Raw genomic sequence first — 25,128 nt, 5'->3', positions numbered from 1 at the left:
ACAACAGACACACTCTAGACAGGCCCTCAACAACAAGCAGTGCAACTATGTACAGTTAGTGTTGCTACTTCTATACACCTGTGATTTAAGTGAGAAGTGGGAGAGTGGGAGTATGTGATGGACCTTCACCTAACACACAGTGCACCAGTGTATACAATACTAATGTACCCCTGTATAGCACAGTGACTACACCTATACAAATGTACATGCCAATATGTTACAGCTCCTGTGAATAGGCTCCTGTGATGACCAATGTGATGCACTGCAGTGAACCCCACCACAAGTGAACATGCACATATTGCAATATGGCTAAGCTTAACAGTTGTGTGTATGGGAAACTGGCTGCCCTCAACATGCCTAGGGTATTGGTGAGCCATGACATGACAGTTCTACACTCACCAGCTTCAGGCTGATGTTCCCCAGCCACACCAGAGGTACCTATGTAATTGTGGAGGATAGGTATATTCAGCACACACACAAGTGGCATTGGTACAGGATAATATGTGCATTTATGAACACGTATACTACAAGCTGTAATACTACACAAATTGCTAACATTAACAATGTGTGCGCACATGTGTGCATTAAAAAACCCAACTACAAATGCAGATTGACCTGCCATATGCCTATAGGTATGCAAAAGCTGCCACTATGAATGCTACAGTATTAATGTGATGCCCACCGGGGCCTTACCTAGATGCTCCTCAGCTGTGGAATCTGTGCCACCCACCTCCATGACATATGTAATCATAGTTTCCTGGGAGGCAGTGGCTGAACCAAGGTTTGCAAGGAACTCCTCAGTGGTTGAGAGTGGTGCTTGAGTAGCAGGCCCTCCAACTGTGCCAACACGGTCCCTGGGCATAGCTGCAGCCCTTGTGTATGATGTCTGTGGCACGATGTCGGACCTGTTCATAGCTCCTGTCCTGGTGACCCACATTATTGACTGCTGCTACCAGTACTGCCCACAGAGCAGTGTGTTCTTGCAGGTTTTGGTGGCTCCTTCCCAACAGTACCTGGTGATGGAGTCTGAAGGCATCAACAATTGCAGTGGTCTCAGCCTCTGAAAATGGCAGGTTCCAGCTTCTGTACATCCCACCTGAAAGATTTGAACAGGGGAACACATCACAGGAATGCATACATTGGCCACCATTATTTACAGACCCTGCACATCCACTTTTGCCAGCACTATCCACCGCTAACACCCACATCATACCCCACCATTTATCAGCACAGTATGTGTGTGTGTACTGGCAACATACTGGCATTACAGCATTCATTGCCCCCCTGATCCTGATGTTTCATATCCCCCCAATGAGGACCATTAATGCGCATAAGTCTCTGTTCATCATTCACATCACACAACACATGCAGCAGCTGGGGACATCACAGAGGTTCCTCACCAGTGAATACCAGGTCAACAAACATCTACTGTACACCTATAGGCTATAAGGCCAATCCTATACCCGGTTTCATACATACTTATTAGGAGTGCCCTCACTGTGGCATGCAAGGCAATCACAGACTCCACATTGTTGGGATTGCTGCACGAGTGCAAGTCATGCTCCACTGTATTAACACACACACACGCACACACGCACACACACACACACACACACACACACACACACACACACACACACACACACACACACACACACACACACACACACACAGAACCTGGTGAGTGACCTGGACTGGGCTTGTTGGCAGCTCACTCCCACACAATCACTCTGCAGTGGAATGGGCTCCCTGTCCACATCAGCTAGGGTAGCTACCTACACCTTTACAGGCATAAACTGGTCAACTGGATAGTTAACAGCACATACACTCTTGGGATACCACCTGTGTCCCTGTTGGATAGGGACATCAGTTGCCGCCTTACATACACATGGGCTAACATGCGACCTAGGCATATGGCTGCTCGGGGCCCATAGCCTAGTAACCTGATATGGTACCAGGAATACCAGAAATGGCCTGACTGCTGTGACAGACTGTGTTATGTGTCCACACCCATCACTGCCATTGCCTGCTGGGTGTCCCCTATGGGCAGTGTTACAGTACCATGTCATCCAGCCTACATCCCACAAATAGGTGAGTGCTACTACAGGTGTATGTGAACATTCCAGGAACATGTGAGGTACACAATAACAGAAAGCAGTGCATATGTGGTATAGGGTGACCTCCTCATAGGTGTCAGACATCTGCAGTACTGAGATATTTGCAGAATGTGTACATGTGCCTGATAGATGCAGACCCCCCTACTAGACAGATGTGTATTTCCGCACACCAGTTGGACAATACGTGATGGTTGTCCACAGAGTTTGGGAAATGTGTCTGTGACATGCCAGACCCCTGAGGACATACTAATGGTACATGGATATCTGTTATTGTATCTATTCCCTTATATTGTATGCTCAGTATGTACACACTTTTGCTGAGCCAGAGCCAGCATCCCCCCACTACTAGTACCTATAACCTGCTGTCCTGCTGCAGGGGCCCACCAGCTATGCTAGCCATAGGTATCAGGCAAACAGATACAGGCATGGAGTACACAGTGACTTTGCCAGAGTACATCAGGAATGGTCAGGGAGACCTGGACAATCTGTGAAATAATCCTGTATGACATTTGCAGACTGAGAGAGGCTTAGTGACAGTACATGATGTGATTTGCCAGCTGTGTCCACCAGTACATACTGTCAGTGTGATGCCACTGCACTGGCCCAGTAATCAAGGAACCTCAATCCTCACCACTAGCACCAGTGAGGGACATACACAATGGGAGGATGACAAGTACACACACAGTAAAGTACAACCTTCAGAGCACACAGAGATAACAGTCAGTCTGGGGCTGGTTTCTCCCTCTCTCTCCAGATCCCCAGTAAGACTCCCGACTGGCACAGCTATATGGTTAACATCTCAGCAGACCGGTCAAGCCAAAACCTCCATCACCCTCTCTGTCCAACCAGTGCTTCGTGTCCCTGTCCAAGTAGCTGACACACACACACACTTTGAGATAAGAGTTATAAATCAACACACACACACTCCTGGGAAAGGCTAGCACAGGTTTATTAGCTATGGCTCCATCTGCCCAGACTAAAAGGTAGTTATGACTGCCACAATCCAGCTCTTTATCAGCTACTGTACCAAAGGATGAAGACTCCTACTGTGTGATGTGCCTATTATCCAAATGGTTAGTGTGACCAAGACCAAGGCTATTGGAGTGGGCTATACAGTGTCACCAAATACATATGCAAGTACTCTAAGAGATTACTTATCTCTAAACAGACCAGCCACAATTATAAGGTTTAAGCATATTTAATAATAACTAATTAAGGAACAAGACAATACTTACAGTAACTACAGAGTTCAGAATCACAGGAAATATTTTAAGACAACATTGCAGGACGGTCTCAAATAAATACAGAGAACATCTAAAGCAATATTTACTATATTTCCATCTATATGTAAATGAGATCACTTCTTCCTAGTTCCGTACTATTAGCAAGGCAACTGCAGATGAGTGGATGTTGTCAGATACAAAGACACATACAAAATGCAAAGGTCTTTGTCTGAGACAGGTCTGAAATTAATAATCAACATTACTGCTGGGTCAGGTCATATTACACCACTCTTTATCACATGCCTTCAGTTCTCAGGTTAACAGCAACTAACATACATTTTAACATCTCTGCATCAGATATACACATCTCTCAGATGTCTGTCTAGAACTGGAATTCATAACACAGTTAAACACTTTTACATTTTCAACCTAGTAATTATTTATATTTCAACACAATACAAAAACATGTAGCTATAGACATTTATGTCTGATTGCTGCACTGAAACCAAGATAACACATTCGTAAAACAAGTACAGCTTATTTTCTTGAACTTTTGCAGTTATCTCTGCATATTCGAGGCTTCCAGCTTCTACTATTAATACATACATTTGCACAGGTTATGGTTTATATACATTTCTGTTCTTTTCCAGTACGGTACACTTTGGTTACAATCTTGAAGCTCAGTCATACCTCTCAACCTCTTAGAGCAAGATACCTGGACAAAAGCACAAATAAAGGGGTGACAAAGGGCCAAAAATAGTGACACTTTTTAAATATTGCTCTTACAAAATTAGAAAACTAATAGAATAACAGGTTTTGCATTTGCATGACTTTTGTTAGGATATGACATCTGATATTCACATGTGGTGTTATTTTATGACTTCAGTCTTTCATGATTTGCTAATGATTTGCCACAGAAAACACAAATGTATGAGAAACTGACTAAAAATATGAGGCAAAAATGTGGTCTTTCTGCAAAAATCTGGGCAATTGAGAGGTATGAGCTCAGTACATAACATACAGTTCAACACACACTTCTGCACCAGTAGTTGAATATCCACATAGCATATAGTTCTCTTACATTTGTAAGACAAGCATATGAATCATACTAATTTTCACAAATGACATATGATTATTTACAAACTTCCAGTTATCTGGGCTCACAGTGTCACAGTCAGTATCGTACAACAGACAATCCAGTAGTAGTCATATGTGAACTGACCCTATATGGGGTGACTCAGGGGCCTGAGCTGTGATCTATGTCACTGCATACAGAGCCATCAGGGATAGCCATGGGTGCTGCACAGCAGACTAACAGCAACACGTCAAGCCAGGAAGTGTTGTTGAGACCTACTGTTTAAATTCCTATTTCCCATGACTGCATTCCCCCATCTGCATTCCATTACATGCTTAATTGTATGACATGCCTGGCACAGTGCTGTACTCCTTTGTCAGAAGAAATCCACTTGTAGTGTTGTAAAGAATCACAGTCTGCCTTCATAAAGAAAGTGTCAGACCTGTTTACCATGGGCAGCATCTTGCCTTTTGCAGGTAATGCTTATGAACAGGTGATGGCCTGTGCACCAATCTGTGGCTCCCACTTGCTGATTTCATCCAGAACAGCTGGGTTGCCTTTCAATTAGCCAATGGCATGGCACTACAGTGCTATAATTAAGGTCTTCATGTGGGCTTTACCCCTATTCCTGGCCTATGAGGGGGGCATTATCAAGGTGTGGGTGCTACAGCATCACAGAGGGTAGGTGAAAATACTGTCCACTGTTTGGATTGATGTGTTATGTCCACAGTTTTGCATGATATGTCTGGGCATTGTTAACAGACTTTCATATTCTGTAGCAGTGTACTGTGTAAATGTGTGCTGAGGTGAGTAAGGAGACAGGCAGATGTGAGTGTCATACATCCTTTTCTATCTGACTATGCATGTTGCTACAGTTGATGCTGGACTATCAGCTGTGTATGTTTGTAGGGTGAGACTGTGACACTTGTCCCTTAAAACCTCAATATTCCCCCCAACCCTTTATGTTTGCCTGTTGTGTGGATTCCCTGCTCTAGGTGTTTGCGAGCAATGTTAGGCCTGTAGCAAGAAGCTGGACATACTGCTGCATGTGTAGCAGGCCACAACTTCTGCATTCTGGCCATGAGTCAGACTAGGGGTTGTGAAGACATTGGAGGAGAGCAAGCTGTTACTGTCAGCGAGGGTGTGGTGTCAGCTGTTGTGTCAAAGCATGGCCTGGTCGAGGGTACCCACAACAGTCCAGGTGAGGTATGTGCCTCTGGTGCATATGTTACATAATAGTTCCATCCAGAGAGTGGTATGCAACATGTAGTACACATATTCATAATTGTGAAATGTGTCCCATCCTGAAGGCCTTTCATGTGCTACTGTTGGTGGCAGTGACTGCGGTAGGAGCAACCAGTTCTGCTGGAAATTGCAGGGCTCAATTATTCCTATGTTATATTGACATGCATGTAGTTGCCATGCCACAGACTGGGCTGTGGGCCAGGACTGTGAGTGTGTAGATGTAACAGATGCTAGAACTGTAACAGATGGAGCTAACAAGTCATTATTATGGCAGGTGTATTTGTAAGACATATGTGCATGCATACAGTGTGTAACACAGGATTAGCATGGACATGTGTGTTCTTATGGGTATGATGTGTGACACTGAACTGTCTGTCTTGCTTTTGTAACCCCAATCTGCACTACCTTGCCAGTATGTGAGCACACAGAGTGGGTTTTATGATGAGCATGCCATAAATAGGGAGCACAACTGTGGAAATTCAGCAACAGTCTGTGCAGTTATCAGCTGTAGCTGATACTGTAGGCCACCCATACATCCAGCAGCATTTGTCTGTGTACTGGTTCTGTGTCTGCATCAGATGCCCAAGTACACTGTGATTTGGGCCACTATATACAGGATTAGTGTGTGATTGCAATCAGGATATGTTTGTAAAACAGCTATTATACTCCAGAGGGCAGTTGGCTTACTGGTATGTTGTTCTGACTGTAGTTCAAATGGTTCTGTGTTCAAAATTTGTCAGTGATATCTTTTTTCCCTACAGTTACATCCCTGTAGTGCATGATATATTTACAAATGCATCAGTATTTTCCCAGAGTTGATTTGGTGTAGTTGTGTGTTGCTGTGACTTTAGTTCAAAATGTCCGGTGTTCAAGACTTGGCAGCTTTGTCTTTATTTCCTAATGTTAAATGACTGCATTGCAGGATATATTTACAAAAGCAGTATTAATTCCACATAGCTCATTTGGCTTAGTGGTGCACTGCTCTGACTCTAGTGCATAGGGTCCTGGGCTCAAAACTTGTCAATGATGTCTTTTTTCCCTAATGTTACATGACTGTAATGCATGATATATTTACAAAAGGCATTAGTAATTCCCACAGCTGATGTGCTGTAGTGGTGCATTGGTCTGATCCTAGTGCACAGGGTCCTGGGTTTAAGACTTGGTAGTGATTTTTTCCCCTAATGTTACATAACTGCAATGCATGATATATTTACAAAAGCATTGCTAATTCCCACAGCCAGTTTGGCAAAGGGGTGTGTTGTTCTGACTACAGTGCATGGGGTCCTGTGTTTGAGACTTGTCAGAGCTGGTTATTATGTTGCTGGGCAGAACGTGGCCGAATGAGATAGAGTGATTAAAGCAGTTTTAAGCAGGCTTGCACAGTTTTGTGTGATGCAACGTGATGCCAAGAGATTCTTTGGTTCCCTTAGCTTTGCTTAGCGGCGCTTGCTCCCACTTAAACCTGTGCTAATTCCAAAAAAAGAAAAGAAAAAAAGGGGTGATAGAAAAGTGGTGAATTGGGGGCAAGCAAGGGAAAAAAACATTACGAAAGGTAGCTAGGGATGTGCAGGATGGGTGTAAGAAAGGACCATACCTCCCATTTCTTGTGCAGCAACAGCTGTGAATGATGTGGACAATTTGGAATTTAAAGCCTCACACCTCACAGGGAGGGGTGTGGGTGACATACATTTGTTGAGAAATTCAAGGGTAAATTGATTAACGTCAGTGTCCATGGGGGCGAAATGGAGAGCTATGTATGGGATGAGATTTTTTATGGGGACAGATGCCCCCTTTTTTTAAGGTGAGTGTGGGATGTTGGGAAGGGTTGTAGGTATGTTTGGGGAGGTAAGTTGGGTAGGAGAGTTTGGTTTTGCAGACAGACAAGATAGCAGACAGGGGTGGTGTATGACACATGAGGGGGATAAACTCCTTGAATGGGGAGGGTGGTTGGGAATCAGAGGGCCACATGCCCCCAGAAGAAAACAGCGGGACTGAGGTCCCCACACATGGGAAATCACCACTGCCCCTTCATGGCCCCAAAGGTAGCTGTGCTGGGGGCTGGATGACGGCACCAGCCTGTCCCTCAAGGTGTGCCACTCTGCCCTCGATCTGGTGCAGGTGGTCATCCAAGTCATGCTGGATGACCCTGTGCACCATTCCTCTGAACTTGTGTCAGGTGACAGGGTCTTCTCTGCGCCCGTGCTCGGGGGGATGGGCCCCATCCCCTGAAGTGGTTCCACTTGAGGGTGGTGCAGGACCAGTGGAGGAGGCAGCTTGAGGCTGGGTCCCAGATGTGCTGGGACCCAGTGCCGCAGCCAGATGAGGCCAGACAGATGGATCTGCCTACCCAAACGTGCTACGGTGTTGAGGTTTGTCAATGTTTATTGGTCAGTCATGAACAAAACATTTCAACATTAGTTATAACAGCATGCATGGGTTTTCCAATTAACCCAGAACAATAGAATTGGAAACAGCAAACAGAACACATGCACAAATGGAAAAACATTCATTATTGTAACAGCATGCCAGTAACAGTTATGGCAACAGGCCACCAACAATGGAAATTGAACAAGGTATGTTAGTATGCAACCATTGAAATAGATGAACAATAATAGAACACAAGTCCCAACATTAAGTTTTGAGAAAAACATACCTGTAGTATATGAATAATAATTATTGATGCAGATAAGGGATGGAGGTGAGAAAAACAGTCCATTACCAACTGAATAGGCTATATTTTTCACAACAGTACTGCTCAATACTCTACAGGTCTGCCCTCACTTTACATCTACCTGAGGCCTATAACTACTGTAGCATGTACATACATGTTAATCTGTTGACCTGGAATGCTATGGGCAAGCTGTGACAACTCTAGGTACATAGCAGGGTTGCATATATGACTAACAAGGTATACCCTGCACTGATGTTGTGTGAGTGTGCCAATTGCATACTTCTACTGGATCTGCATCTGCATCTGTGTGCAAGGTTATTGGCAACGGTGACAATTAGCTGTGACAGAGTGACACTTGAGAGACATGTATCGGGAAGAGTGTGTGGTGTAAATAGCTTTCCTGCTGTTATTTGTAGGCATGGGGTTGGATACCAGAATATTTGTACACAGCTGATCAGTATATCCTTCATACAGCTAAGACAAACATTTTTTTACCTGTGAGCCCTGTGTACAAAATATCTGTTAACACTACCTGACTGTTTCTGCAAATACTCAGGATTACTTGTGTGTAACTATAAACACTTCTTAGTACCAGTTCCTGGATTCAAAACTGTGTGTGTGTGTGTGTGTGTGTGTGTGTGTGTGTGTGTGTGTGTGTGTGTGTGTGTGTGTGTGTGTATGTGTGTGTGTCTGTGTGTGTGTGTGTGTGTATGCACATGCACAAAAATGAACCACATATCTATTACTTATCGCACTGAGCTACTGGGGGCCTGTCTGCTGCTTGACTGATTTGTGCCTACAACTCACTTGGTTACAAAGTCTGACCTTGTAATATAAGTGGAGTGTCACAGTGTCATGCATGATAGATAGTGAGCTCTGTATTAATACTATGAACGCATGTGTACACATTTAACCCCTAGTGGATGTGATTATGTGTGATCTGTACAGACCATAGCACGGTGCTGGGTTGTATACCTGACCCATACACATTTGCACATCATATATTTGCAGTCTCCACCTATTATAGTCTCATACTTGCTTGCATCAGCATACCTACATTCAGGACTACATATAGCTAAAATGCAAAAGGTTAACACAAGACAATGCTGCAGGGAACACACTATAATACATTATACATTACTATTCAGTGTTCAGATCTTAGTGTAGAACATATATCACTTTTCATTGTATCTTGTTTTACAGCTTCACCTCTACAGTTTGACATAACAGCTGGTTATCAGACAACCCTCAGTGAATTCATGCTCTCATAGCCATAGTTGCTGTGAAGCACTTGTATTTCTGCAACAACAGATCAGATTAAACTCAACAGTTTGTTTAAATAAGCTTTATTTAGGGTGACATGGCACAGTGGTTTATTACATTCAAAATTCTAAATTCAGTTGTACTGCATATCCTGTAGATGATGAATGAATGTCATGTATTACTTTCACAGTAGCAAGCACAGAGTACTCTATTAACATATTCATTCCTACACAGTATTACTACAGTATTGGCTTTCTTTCATCAGTAGTAGCTTGTTTGTTGCCTTCATCTGTATTACACGGTACCTGGCATTAGTCGCTTATATCAATGTTGGTCTAACAACACATTCATTCAGTACACTCAGAACACACTATACCTAATGGCAGTATATAATTACACTTTCTTATTTATTGGACTATATATATTGCAAGTTATATCTGTACTCACCACACTGTCAGTGCAGCCTCGCCAGTCATCCTGCATTGGCCTCAGTGTTACAAGCCCTCTCCTCTGCAGGTGGGGAGAAAACACACCATTATGGATACCTGTCACAGGTTCATAGGTAGGTACTAGGCTATCGGCCCTGGGGCCTATACAAGCCCAGCCAAAAAGGTACCCTGGCTTTTGCCACCCAAGAAAATTATTTTCCTGTGCCACTGTCGAGCAGAGCCACAGGAGTGATCCCCGGGGTGAATTTCCTATTTCCCATCCAATCATCAAGACTTTTCTTGAAGAGTGCTAATGAGAAGCTTTGTTTGATATAGATAGGTAGTTTATTCCAGAGTATGGGAAGTCTCTGGAACAGGAATCTATCCCTCCGGCATGTTCTGTTTATTATGGTGACAAGATTTATGTCCCTAGAGCATGTAGCTCAGAGGGATTGGGATTTCTTTAAGTGGAGCATGTCCAACAGCTCTGGGCTTGACATAGCTTTGTATGTTAGGCAGAGATCACCTCTGAGTAGGCGATATGCGACGGAGTAAAGCTGGAGTTTTGTGAGACGGTTTGCATAGGGCATCTGTTTGAGGCCGGTAATCCTCTTTGTGAGATATTTCTGCGGCATTTCCAGTTGTTGTAGATGTCTTGTGAGGTACATACCAAAAGGCGCGTTGTACTCTATAATGGTTCTAATGAGTGATGAGTAGAGGGGAACAATGACCTCTTTTTTTCTGGATGAGAAAACTTTTGTGATGAGGTGTGCCTAGTAGAAGGATTTTCTGACTACTGTGGCAATGTGATTATCAAAGGAGAGACTACTGTCCACCTGTGTCCCAAGGTCTCTTATCACACTTTCTGTCTGTCTTAGGCCCATACTTGTTTAGACCGTATTTTTCAGATCTTTTTATTTGAGGTATTCTACAGTCTGTATGTAGATGACTTAAAAATAGGTAAACTGATCATGTGTTACAGATAGTCAAGCTCTTTTGCAGGCATGCCCCAAGTCAAACATTTGGACACAGAAGAATAACATGCTGATAAATACATCACAAACTAAGCATATGAGATTTGGGAGACATAAAATTAAAGGTAACCATATAATACAGCATAATACAATACCATATAATACAGCATCCAGTGATTCAAGCTGTAGATTCATTCAAGGACTTGGGTATATGTGTAGATCCAGCTTTGACTTTTTCTAATCATAACAACCAATTGGTTAATGATAGTTATAACACTGATAAAGTGTATGAAATCAGAAATAATTGTGTCATTGCTAGTTAGTTACTTTAGACCCAGACTTGAGTATGGAATAACAACATGGAAACCTAATAAGAAAACAAGCATGAGTAAACTGGAAAGAGTACAGCGGAAATATACCACTGGCATCCACGGATGGAAAAATTTAAGTTCTTCTGAAAGATTAAAATATCTGAACTTGTACAGTGTCTCTTACAGATATGTAAAAGGAGATCTTATTCACGTATATAGGACATTTATTTATTTATTTATTTATTTTACATTTCTTAACCGGGAAAGTCCAACTGGATACAGGTCCATTTTCAGCAGAGGCCCAGGAAGAAAAGCTCCAAATGTACAAAAAGAAGTGTAAATATAGTGAAATTATTAGTGAGTTATCAGAAAACTGAGATTTGTTTAACGATATGTACACACAGGTACATGTTTTTCTCACATACTCAAAGCAAAGGTTGGAAGCAAGTAACTGAGAAAGAAATAGTTAAAGATTTCATCTGAAAAAGGAAAACACATATATTAAGGTGGTTATCATACATGGTGTAGTGTTAACTTTAAACCTTTCCAGTAGGTGGATGATACACAGAATTATAAACAGAGAGTCAGAGTTTTATTCTTGTAATGAGGTTCTCATTTATGAATTATGTTTAAGTGGGGGTTAGTCAGGGTTTTTACAGAGACAAAGCCACTGCATTTTTCGGTATTTCCTAAGGGATTTTTTTGAATTGGGATAAGTGGTCAGTGGTGAGTTCAGCAGAAAGCAGGTTCCAGTTTTTACCGGCAGAGTTGGAGAATAGTGATTCATCAGCTGAGTTGTTGGTTTTAACAGTTTGCACTAGCAATTGTTTGGAAGGGCGAAGGGATTTTAGGTTACTGTAGGAGGTAATAATATTTTTCAGTATGGGTGTACTGTCTGGTTGGTAGAGGATTTTGTAAACAACTATTAGTTGGTTATATTGCAGTTGATAGGGTAGTCCAAGCCAGTCTATTGATTGAAGGTTAAGGCAGTGATGGGTTCTATACGCTGATCCTGTGGCAAATCTGGCAATGTTATTTTAGCACCTAATAAATTTATTGAGGTTTGATTTGCTTAGGTTTACAAAGATGGGTGAGGCATAAAGAAGGGTCGATAGCAGATGTGTACGGGCAATAACAGTTCTAGCAGATGGGGTTAGGAATGGTTTAATCCTGTATAAAGAGCCTAATTTTTTATTAACTGTTTTAATAGTTTTGTCTATGTGAGCATCAAACTTGAGGTTATCGATCACTCCCAGTAGTTTAGTACTAGGTTCTGGGGAAATTATGGTACCATTGTTAGATATTATGGTGAGAGGTGGTGAGGGGACCTTGCGAGTGGGGGAGAAGAGTAATAGTTTGGTTTTATTTGGGTTTAATAGTAGTTGGTGACCAGTGAGCCAGTTCTCTACTTTGCTGAAAGTGATTTGGGACAAGGATTGTAAATCTGTCGGGGAGGTGGCAGAGCAGGCTAGGGTTGGGTCATCTGCGTACTGAATACAAGCTGCATCAGGGATGACTTTGTACAGGTCATTAATGAATATGGAGAATAGGAGGGGACCTAATATAGATCCCTGTGGGACTCCAAGGGTGACTGGTAAAAGGGACGATAGGTTATTCTTCCATAGTACAGCTTGTTGTCTGTCACTTAGATAAGAATGAAACCAGGTAATTGCTAGGTTATCTATGGAGAGTGATTTTAATGTGTTTAAGAGTAGCTGGTGATTTACCATATCAAATGCCTTGGATAGGTCAAGGAAGAGGGCTGAGGAGAGCCTGTTGTCATTACGGTTTTGATTTATTGTATGGGAGAAGGAGAGAAGGGCTGAGGTTGTACTATGGCAAGGTCTAAATCAATGCTGGGAGGAGGCTAGGAGAGTGTTTTGATTCATAGGCAAGAAATTGCTTGTAGATACATTTTTCCATTATTTTAGCCAAGGGAGACAGAATGGCTATAGGCCTATAATTTGAAAGTTCATTGGAATCTCCCCCTTTATGAAGAGGAACAATGTGGGAGATTTTCCAGATGTGGGGATATAGGATTCATGCATAATTCTACTGATTAAAATTGATATGGGGTATGCTATTTTATTAGCGGCTTTTTGGAGATATTCTGCAGATAGTAGGTCTGCTGAAAGGGTGGTGGGTTTCAGTTTTTTAAGTAGGGCCTTAATAAAAGATGTTGGTACTGGATCAAGCTTAAAGGGGATATTATTATCAGGTGTGGAGTTGGTGGTACTTGGGGTATAAGGAGATAGCTTACTGGCTAGGGGTTGCACGGTTTCAGTAAAGAAAGTGTTAAAGGTGTTAGCAACAATTTTAGGAGGTTTTTGGAACATAGTTAAGGGGGTAGGGGTAGTTGATTGGCCTGGGTGGAGAAGTTTGTTTATGCCTGACCAGAATTTTTGTGGTTGATTTTGGTGCTTTTGTTGCAGATTACAGTGGTAATTCTTTTTGTCTAGTATAATAGACTTCTTTGTATCATTTCTCAGCTGTTCATAGGTAGGTACTAGGCTTTCTGCCCGAGGGCATTTATAAGCTTAGCTAGTGTGTGTCAATGTTCGCCACCCCATTGATTAATTAACTGAGCCTCTGTCAAGAACAGCCAATGAAGTGATCCCAGGGGTGTATTTTCTGTTACCCATCCATTCGTCAAGGTTTCTCTTGAAGAGTGTTAGTGAGGGGCTCTGCCTAATGTAGTTAGGAATTTTATTCCAAAGCATGGGGAGTCTCTGTGACAGGAATCTATCCCTCCAGCATGTTCTATTTATTGTTGTGGCGAGGTTTAGCTCACTAGAGTGAGTGGCTCACAGTGACTTGGATTTCTTTAGGGGGAGCATGTCCATCAATCCTGAGTTGGACATGTCTTTGTAAGTCAGGCAGAGATCACCTCTGAGTAAGCGATATGCCACTGAGTACAGTTGGAGTTTTTCCAGTTGGGCTGCATAGGACATATGTTTGAGACCAGTAATCCTCTTGGTGAGGTACTTTTGTGGTCTTTCCAGCTGTTGGAAGTGTCTTGTGAGGTATATCCCAAACAGGGCATTGTACTCTATGATGGGTCTGATGAGTGACGAGTAGAGGGGCACTATAACCTCTTTATTTCTAGATGTGAACCCTTTAGTAATTAAATGGGCTACATAGAAGGATTTCCTAACTACTTTGGCAATATGATTGTCAAAGAAGAGATTACTATCTACCTGGGTCCCTAGATCTCTTTATTACCTCTTCTGTATTAAGGGGGCTGCCACCTATGTGGTAATTCATGGGTGTTTTGTTTTTCCCAAATGGGATGACTATGCATTTTTTAGCATTTTTGAGACCATGACTTTGATACCAGGTGTCCATCTCAGTAAGGCCCTTTTGGAGAATGCCTGTGTCAGCTGGTGAGTCAATTATGGCTCCCAGTTTGCAGTTATCGGCGAACTTGGTTAGCCATAGTCCTCCTGTGTTTGCCTGTACTTCCGAGAAGTATATGCCGAACAGTAGGGGTCCCAGGATCGAGCCTTGTGGGACACCACTTGTGACTGGTTTAGAGTCAGACCTGGAACCTGCTATTCTTACCATGTGAGTGCTGTCTGTAAGCCAGTTGGCAACCCATCTTGTGACATAGGGGTTTATATTCAGGCTGGTGAGTTTTTCTATAATTCCCGAGTGGGGAATGGTGTCAAAAGCCTTGGCGAGGTCAAGGTAGGCTGTGTGAACTACCTTCCCCTCATCTATGGCCTTGGTGACTGTCTTGAAGAAGTCAACCAGGTTTAGTAGGCATGATCTGCCCTTAACAAAGCCGAACTGGGTCGGGTCAAGTGTTTTGGAGGTTCCCAATGTCTTTGTTAATGAGTTCCATGATGATGCACTCCATAGCCTTGCAGACCAGGCTAGTCAGGCTTATGGGGCGATAGTTACCAGGGTCAGTTGTGGCCCCTCCTTTGTGCAGCGGAATAACCATTGCTGTGTGCCATTCTATGGGCACGTAGCCTGTGGAGAGGCTGAGGTTGAACAGTGTGTTTAGGTGCGGGGTTAGTTTGTTCTGTAGTTCGTGCAAGACTTAGCTTGGGACACCATCTGGCCCCATTGACGCTGTGCTTTTGGCTTTTGAAAGGGCTGTTTTCACCTGTGAGTCTGTGATTTCTGGGACACTACACTTTTCCAGTATTGTTGTGGGCCCTTTTGGGGGTGAGAGGGGGGTGACATTTGCACTGAATCTATCTGCCATGATGTTGGCAATATCAGTGGGTTCAGTATATTTTGTGCTATTTTGCACTAGCTCAGAGCATATCTGCAAGTTGCCACTTAGATTCTTGACATAGCTAAAGAAGGCTTTGTGGTTATCTTTCGAATCCTTGGATATTTTTCTTTCGAAGTTAACCGTGGAGGATTTTATGAGGGACCTTAGTCTCTTACTGATACTGATCAGGGATATCTTTCCTTCTTGGGATTTGCTTTTTTTCTGAACTACTTTTCTCCTCCTATTGTATAGCCTGTTTATGGCAAGGGTCCACCAGACTGGTTTCTTTCTCTTAGGGGAGTGAGTTTTGGTTTTGCTAGGGATGGCATGATCCATGCATCCTTGTAGGTGCTCATAGAGTGCACTTGTAAAGGTTTCTGCATCTTGGGCAGCATTATCCTTTAGTGTGGGGGCTGTGAAACTTACCACCTCTGTCTTAAGTAAGGTGAAGTTTGCTTTAGAAAAGTTTTTTTACTGTGGTTTCCTTAGTTGGGGGTGGTGGTGGGGTGTGGACATCCAGAGTGATTAGTTTATGGTCTGATCTAACCAGTGATGGGTTGACCTCTGGTGTGGAACACCTGTTGCCCATGTTGGTGATGACCAAGTCCAATATGTTTTCACCTCTGGTAGGGGAGTTTACCAGCTGATCCAGGGCATTTGAGTTGATAAATGCCAGGAAGCGCTGGACCTGGGAGTTTGTACTTGAATAGTTTTCCCAGTTAACAGTAGGGTAATTGAAATCGCCCAATATCAGGGTGTTCGGTAGGAACTTCATGTTTTCCAGTGTCTCCAGAAAGGCGGAGTGGTAGTCCTGGGTCATGGAGGGTGATCTGTAGCAGGCTACAATTTGCACTGCAGATTTGCCTGATGTTAGTTGCACATGGATGATCTCGGAGGTATCATGCTGCACCACTAACCTGGAGGTGTAGGTATCCTTGATGAATATGGAAACACCCTCTCCTTTTGTGTTTCGGTCCATGTTCTGTGGCCGAAATGTGTGGTATGAGTTGTAGCCCGGTAGTGCTGGGGTGCTCTGTGGAGCCTTGAACCAGGTTTCAGTTACTGCACAGATGTCGACGTTTTCCATACTGAGGAGTGCTTTGAGCGCATGCATTTTGAGATTTAAACTCCTGGCGTTGAGTAGCATAACCCTCATTTTTTTATTTGTGCTGTTTACGGAGGTGGGTTTGACTTCTGAGCCTTGTCTAAAAAAGGCACTATAGGGGCAGCAAGAGCCTTGGCCAGTATTCGAAAGCCTAGGGGTGACAGGTGCAAGCAGTCTCTTGTGAAGCAACGAGGCCTATCGAGCATGTCATCCCAGGCTGACAGACATTGGATCCCCTTTCAATGACACCAGAAGCTTAGCCAATTGTTGAACTTGATCATTTTTTCTTTATACTGCGGTATCATTCTTGGTGAGGGCAGGATGCTACTCAGGGTCAGGGTCATACCCGCATGGGCTACATGATCAGAGAGCTCTTCCATGTCTCTTTTCATGTAGTCCAGGGAGGTACATCTCAAGTCATTCACACCAAGATGAACAATGACAGAGTCATATTCGTACTTGTTCTGGAGTGACCTGAGTGCTTGTGTTATGTGGCGGATTCTGGCTCCCGACAGGCAGCTAACAGTAACCTTCTCCTTGTCCCGCCTATTGAGTGGGACCTCAGTATGCCTGACTATAGAGTCGCCTATTACTAGTGTGTTAGGTATGTTATTTTGCCTTAAGGGCTGTGATTGTGTGGCACACTGATTTTGTGTTTTATGTGTTGTCTGGTTTGTGACAGGAGGTGCAGGTTTTTTGGGTGTCTGCTTTGGAGGTCTGTAATGCTTTTGCAGGTTTTTATTTAGAACCTCCGAGTATGATTTTGTGTATTTATGTGTATTTTTTGCCAGTGCTGGTTTAGTATGTCTATGTGAGGCTGGATGTGTGGTGCAAGTGTTAACCTTCGCCTCATGACTGCTTGTTCCAGTCTTGGGTGGGGAGAGCTTAGCCTCCAATTTAGCTATATAATTGCATCTCCCACATATGTTAATGTTTTGTGGTAGGAGGAGAGGGTTGTCTGTGTACATGAGGCAGTTGTAACATTGCCTTAGCATACCCAGGTTCACCAGCTGGACTGGAGAGTATACCTGAAATTGCCCTTTGGTCATGTCTGAGCATTTTCCTTTAATTCCCGGGTTTTTTTTTTTTGTTTTTTTGGGCCTAGTTTTTTGTGGGAGGCGGGTTTTTTTGTCGGGGGGCAAACCAAAAATTTTTTCAGGGACAAATTTTTGGTTTGGCCAAAACCCTTTTTCGGGGGGGCCCAATTTCGGTTGAGGGTTTTTTGGGGAGGCTTGGGGTGCTGGGGCATTTTGGACTCGGTTTAGCCAAACCCACCTTTTCAGGGGGGTTCTTTTGAGATTTCTTTCTTAAAAGCTGTCTCAGGTTTCAACTTTCTGTTACCTAAGAAGTTCAGTTGTGAATGCTCTGCCATTTCACAGTGAACTGATCGAAGGAAGGACACTGAGGAAACTCGGAGCTATAATATATAACATTAAGTATCCTGTTTTTGTTTATTTTGTTCTTTATTTCTTTGTTATTTATAGCACTTTGTGTACTGTGTATTTTTCTAGCTAGTTTCACTGTGTGTGAGGTATTAACTGGAAATTGTCCACTTTTATTAAGCATCTGTTGGGTTGTTTGTTTCTGATAACTGGTTACAGTAAACTCTTTTTTCTAGAGGCTCCTTTAGCTGTTTAAAACTTTCATTTAAAGGCTCACTGCTGCTTTTCAGCTGTGAAACATTTCTGCAGTTTGTTCTAAGTAGTGGGGATATTTGTAGCATTTCCATATTCAGGCTTGTATTTGGGCCTAGTGTTTGTGGAGGCTGTGTGTCTGAGCACATATTCAGAGACATTGGTTTGGCCAAAGCCATCAGGCATTTCTGTGAGAGAGAATTGTTTGAGGTCATTGGCTGACTGAGGTCACCTGGACTACAGCTTAGACTAAGCACCTCATTGGTTCTTTTGAGATTTCTTTCTTAAAAGCTGTCTCAGGTTTCAACTTTCTGTTACCTAAGAAGTTCAGTTGTGAATGCTCTGCCATTTCACAGTGAACTGATCGAAGGAAGGACACTGAGGAAACTCGAGCTATAATATATAACATTAAGTATTCTGTTTTTGTTTATTTTGTTCTTTATTTCTTTGTTATTTATAGCACTTTGTGTACTGTGTATTTTTCTAGCTAGTTTCACTGTGTGTGAGGTATTAACTGGAAATTGTCCACTTTTATTAAGCATCTGTTGGGTTGTTTGTTTCTGATAACTGGTTACAGTAAACTCTTTTTCTAGAGGCTCCTTTAGCTGTTTAAAACTTTCATTTAAAGGCTCACTGCTGCTTTTCAGCTGTGAAACATTTCTGCAGTTTGTTCTAAGTAGTGGGGATATTTGTAGCATTTCCATATTCAGGCTTGTATTTGGGCCTAGTGTTTGTGGAGGCTGTGTGTCTGAGCACATATTCAGAGACATTGGTTTGGCCAAAGCCATCAGGCATTTCTGTGAGAGAGAATTGTTTGAGGTCATTGGCTGACTGAGGTCACCTGGACTACAGCTTAGACTAAGCACCTCATTGGTTCTTTTGAGATTTCTTTCTTAAAAGCTGTCTCAGGTTTCAACTTTCTGTTACCTAAGAAGTTCAGTTGTGAATGCTCTGCCATTTCACAGTGAACTGATCGAAGGAAGGACACTGAGGAAACTCGGAGCTATAATATATAACATTAAGTATCCTGTTTTTGTTTATTTTGTTCTTTATTTCTTTGTTATTTATAGCACTTTGTGTACTGTGTATTTTTCTAGCTAGTTTCACTGTGTGTGAGGTATTAACTGGAAATTGTCCACTTTTATTAAGCATCTGTTGGGTTGTTTGTTTCTGATAACTGGTTACAGTAAACTCTTTTTTCTAGAGGCTCCTTTAGCTGTTTAAAACTTTCATTTAAAGGCTCACTGCTGCTTTTCAGCTGTGAAACATTTCTGCAGTTTGTTCTAAGTAGTGGGGATATTTGTAGCATTTCCATATTCAGGCTTGTATTTGGGCCTAGTGTTTGTGGAGGCTGTGTGTCTGAGCACATATTCAGAGACATTGGTTTGGCCAAAGCCATCAGGCATTTCTGTGAGAGAGAATTGTTTGAGGTCATTGGCTGACTGAGGTCACCTGGACTACAGCTTAGACTAAGCACCTCATTGGTTCTTTTGAGATTTCTTTCTTAAAAGCTGTCTCAGGTTTCAACTTTCTGTTACCTAAGAAGTTCAGTTGTGAATGCTCTGCCATTTCACAGTGAACTGATCGAAGGAAGGACACTGAGGAAACTCGGAGCTATAATATATAACATTAAGTATCCTGTTTTTTGTTTATTTTGTTCTTTATTTCTTTGTTATTTATAGCACTTTGTGTACTGTGTATTTTTCTAGCTAGTTTCACTGTGTGTGAGGTATTAACTGGAAATTGTCCACTTTTATTAAGCATCTGTTGGGTTGTTTGTTTCTGATAACTGGTTACAGTAAACTCTTTTTTTCTAGAGGCTCCTTTAGCTGTTTAAAACTTTCATTTAAAGGCTCACTGCTGCTTTTCAGCTGTGAAACATTTCTGCAGTTTGTTCTAAGTAGTGGGGATATTTGTAGCATTTCCATATTCAGGCTTGTATTTGGGCCTAGTGTTTGTGGAGGCTGTGTGTCTGAGCACATATTCAGAGACATTGGTTTGGCCAAAGCCATCAGGCATTTCTGTGAGAGAGAATTGTTTGAGGTCATTGGCTGACTGAGGTCACCTGGACTACAGCTTAGACTAAGCACCTCATTGGTTCTTTTGAGATTTCTTTCTTAAAAGCTGTCTCAGGTTTCAACTTTCTGTTACCTAAGAAGTTCAGTTGTGAATGCTCTGCCATTTCACAGTGAACTGATCGAAGGAAGGACACTGAGGAAACTCGGAGCTATAATATATAACATTAAGTATCCTGTTTTTTGTTTATTTTGTTCTTTATTTCTTTGTTATTTATAGCACTTTGTGTACTGTGTATTTTTCTAGCTAGTTTCACTGTGTGTGAGGTATTAACTGGAAATTGTCCACTTTATTAAGCATCTGTTGGGTTGTTTGTTTCTGATAACTGGTTACAGTAAACTCTTTTTTCTAGAGGCTCCTTTAGCTGTTTAAAACTTTCATTTAAAGGCTCACTGCTGCTTTTCAGCTGTGAAACATTTCTGCAGTTTGTTCTAAGTAGTGGGGATATTTGTAGCATTTCCATATTCAGGCTTGTATTTGGGCCTAGTGTTTGTGGAGGCTGTGTGTCTGAGCACATATTCAGAGACATTGGTTTGGCCAAAGCCATCAGGCATTTCTGTGAGAGAGAATTGTTTGAGGTCATTGGCTGACTGAGGTCACCTGGACTACAGCTTAGACTAAGCACCTCATTGGTTCTTTTGAGATTTCTTTCTTAAAAGCTGTCTCAGGTTTCAACTTTCTGTTACCTAAGAAGTTCAGTTGTGAATGCTCTGCCATTTCACAGTGAACTGATCGAAGGAAGGACACTGAGGAAACTCGAGCTATAATATATAACATTAAGTATCCTGTTTTTGTTTATTTTGTTCTTTATTTCTTTGTTATTTATAGCACTTTGTGTACTGTGTATTTTTCTAGCTAGTTTCACTGTGTGTGAGGTATTAACTGGAAATTGTCCACTTTATTAAGCATCTGTTGGGTTGTTTGTTTCTGATAACTGGTTACAGTAAACTTTTTTTCTAGAGGCTCCTTTAGCTGTTTAAAACTTTCATTTAAAGGCTCACTGCTGCTTTTCAGCTGTGAAACATTTCTGCAGTTTGTTCTAAGTAGTGGGGATATTTGTAGCATTTCCATATTCAGGCTTGTATTTGGGCCTAGTGTTTGTGGAGGCTGTGTGTCTGAGCACATATTCAGAGACATTGGTTTGGCCAAAGCCATCAGGCATTTCTGTGAGAGAGAATTGTTTGAGGTCATTGGCTGACTGAGGTCACCTGGACTACAGCTTAGACTAAGCACCTCATTGGTTCTTTTGAGATTTCTTTCTTAAAAGCTGTCTCAGGTTTCAACTTTCTGTTACCTAAGAAGTTCAGTTGTGAATGCTCTGCCATTTCACAGTGAACTGATCGAAGGAAGGACACTGAGGAAACTCGGAGCTATAATATATAACATTAAGTATCCTGTTTTTTGTTTATTTTGTTCTTTATTTCTTTGTTATTTATAGCACTTTGTGTACTGTGTATTTTTCTAGCTAGTTTCACTGTGTGTGAGGTATTAACTGGAAATTGTCCACTTTTATTAAGCATCTGTTGGGTTGTTTGTTTCTGATAACTGGTTACAGTAAACTCTTTTTTCTAGAGGCTCCTTTAGCTGTTTAAAACTTTCATTTAAAGGCTCACTGCTGCTTTTCAGCTGTGAAACATTTCTGCAGTTTGTTCTAAGTAGTGGGGATATTTGTAGCATTTCCATATTCAGGCTTGTATTTGGGCCTAGTGTTTGTGGAGGCTGTGTGTCTGAGCACATATTCAGAGACATTGGTTTGGCCAAAGCCATCAGGCATTTCTGTGAGAGAGAATTGTTTGAGGTCATTGGCTGACTGAGGTCACCTGGACTACAGCTTAGACTAAGCACCTCATTGGTTCTTTTGAGATTTCTTTCTTAAAAGCTGTCTCAGGTTTCAACTTTCTGTTACCTAAGAAGTTCAGTTGTGAATGCTCTGCCATTTCACAGTGAACTGATCGAAGGAAGGACACTGAGGAAACTCGGAGCTATAATATATAACATTAAGTATCCTGTTTTTTGTTTATTTTGTTCTTTATTTCTTTGTTATTTATAGCACTTTGTGTACTGTGTATTTTTCTAGCTAGTTTCACTGTGTGTGAGGTATTAACTGGAAATTGTCCACTTTTATTAAGCATCTGTTGGGTTGTTTGTTTCTGATAACTGGTTACAGTAAACTCTTTTTTTCTAGAGGCTCCTTTAGCTGTTTAAAACTTTCATTTAAAGGCTCACTGCTGCTTTTCAGCTGTGAAACATTTCTGCAGTTTGTTCTAAGTAGTGGGGATATTTGTAGCATTTCCATATTCAGGCTTGTATTTGGGCCTAGTGTTTGTGGAGGCTGTGTGTCTGAGCACATATTCAGAGACATTGGTTTGGCCAAAGCCATCAGGCATTTCTGTGAGAGAGAATTGTTTGAGGTCATTGGCTGACTGAGGTCACCTGGACTACAGCTTAGACTAAGCACCTCATTGGTTCTTTTGAGATTTCTTTCTTAAAAGCTGTCTCAGGTTTCAACTTTCTGTTACCTAAGAAGTTCAGTTGTGAATGCTCTGCCATTTCACAGTGAACTGATCGAAGGAAGGACACTGAGGAAACTCGAGCTATAATATATAACATTAAGTATCCTGTTTTTGTTTATTTTGTTCTTTATTTCTTTGTTATTTATAGCACTTTGTGTACTGTGTATTTTTCTAGCTAGTTTCACTGTGTGTGAGGTATTAACTGGAAATTGTCCACTTTATTAAGCATCTGTTGGGTTGTTTGTTTCTGATAACTGGTTACAGTAAACTCTTTTTTCTAGAGGCTCCTTTAGCTGTTTAAAACTTTCATTTAAAGGCTCACTGCTGCTTTTCAGCTGTGAAACATTTCTGCAGTTTGTTCTAAGTAGTGGGGATATTTGTAGCATTTCCATATTCAGGCTTGTATTTGGGCCTAGTGTTTGTGGAGGCTGTGTGTCTGAGCACATATTCAGAGACATTGGTTTGGCCAAAGCCATCAGGCATTTCTGTGAGAGAGAATTGTTTGAGGTCATTGGCTGACTGAGGTCACCTGGACTACAGCTTAGACTAAGCACCTCATTGGTTCTTTTGAGATTTCTTTCTTAAAAGCTGTCTCAGGTTTCAACTTTCTGTTACCTAAGAAGTTCAGTTGTGAATGCTCTGCCATTTCACAGTGAACTGATCGAAGGAAGGACACTGAGGAAACTCGAGCTATAATATATAACATTAAGTATCCTGTTTTTGTTTATTTTGTTCTTTATTTCTTTGTTATTTATAGCACTTTGTGTACTGTGTATTTTTCTAGCTAGTTTCACTGTGTGTGAGGTATTAACTGGAAATTGTCCACTTTTATTAAGCATCTGTTGGGTTGTTTGTTTCTGATAACTGGTTACAGTAAACTCTTTTTCTAGAGGCTCCTTTAGCTGTTTAAAACTTTCATTTAAAGGCTCACTGCTGCTTTTCAGCTGTGAAACATTTCTGCAGTTTGTTCTAAGTAGTGGGGATATTTGTAGCATTTCCATATTCAGGCTTGTATTTGGGCCTAGTGTTTGTGGAGGCTGTGTGTCTGAGCACATATTCAGAGACATTGGTTTGGCCAAAGCCATCAGGCATTTCTGTGAGAGAGAATTGTTTGAGGTCATTGGCTGACTGAGGTCACCTGGACTACAGCTTAGACTAAGCACCTCATTGGTTCTTTTGAGATTTCTTTCTTAAAAGCTGTCTCAGGTTTCAACTTTCTGTTACCTAAGAAGTTCAGTTGTGAATGCTCTGCCATTTCACAGTGAACTGATCGAAGGAAGGACACTGAGGAAACTCGGAGCTATAATATATAACATTAAGTGTCCTGTTTTTTGTTTATTTTGTTCTTTATTTCTTTGTTATTTATAGCACTTTGTGTACTGTGTATTTTTCTAGCTAGTTTCACTGTGTGTGCGGTTTTAACTGGAAATTGTCCACTTTTATTAAGCATCTGTTGGGTTGTTTGTTTCTGATAACTGGTTACAGTAAACTCTTTTTTCTAGAGGCTCCTTTAGCTGTTTAAAACTTTCATTTAAAGGCTCACTGCTGCTTTTCAGCTGTGAAACATTTCTGCAGTTTGTTCTAAGTAGTGGGGATATTTGTAGCATTTCCATATTCAGGCTTGTATTTGGGCCTAGTGTTTGTGGAGGCTGTGTGTCTGAGCACATATTCAGAGACATTGGTTTGGCCAAAGCCATCAGGCATTTCTGTGAGAGAGAATTGTTTGAGGTCATTGGCTGACTGAGGTCACCTGGACTACAGCTTAGACTAAGCACCTCATTGGTTCTTTTGAGATTTCTTTCTTAAAAGCTGTCTCAGGTTTCAACTTTCTGTTACCTAAGAAGTTCAGTTGTGAATGCTCTGCCATTTCACAGTGAACTGATCAAAGGAAGGACACTGAGGAAACTCGGAGCTATAATATATAACATTAAGTATCCTGTTTTTTGTTTATTTTGTTCTTTATTTCTTTGTTATTTATAGCACTTTGTGTACTGTGTATTTTTCTAGCTAGTTTCACTGTGTGTGAGGTATTAACTGGAAATTGTCCACTTTTATTAAGCATCTGTTGGGTTGTTTGTTTCTGATAACTGGTTACAGTAAACTCTTTTTTCTAGAGGCTCCTTTAGCTGTTTAAAACTTTCATTTAAAGGCTCACTGCTGCTTTTCAGCTGTGAAACATTTCTGCAGTTTGTTCTAAGTAGTGGGGATATTTGTAGCATTTCCATATTCAGGCTTGTATTTGGGCCTAGTGTTTGTGGAGGCTGTGTG

The sequence above is a fragment of the Protopterus annectens genome, chromosome 15.part0 (assembly GCF_019279795.1).
Source record: "Protopterus annectens isolate FY-2018-M chromosome 15.part0, PAN1.0, whole genome shotgun sequence".
NCBI classification, from domain to species: domain Eukaryota; kingdom Metazoa; phylum Chordata; order Ceratodontiformes; family Protopteridae; genus Protopterus; species Protopterus annectens.
This window is presented reverse-complemented; position numbering follows the sequence as displayed.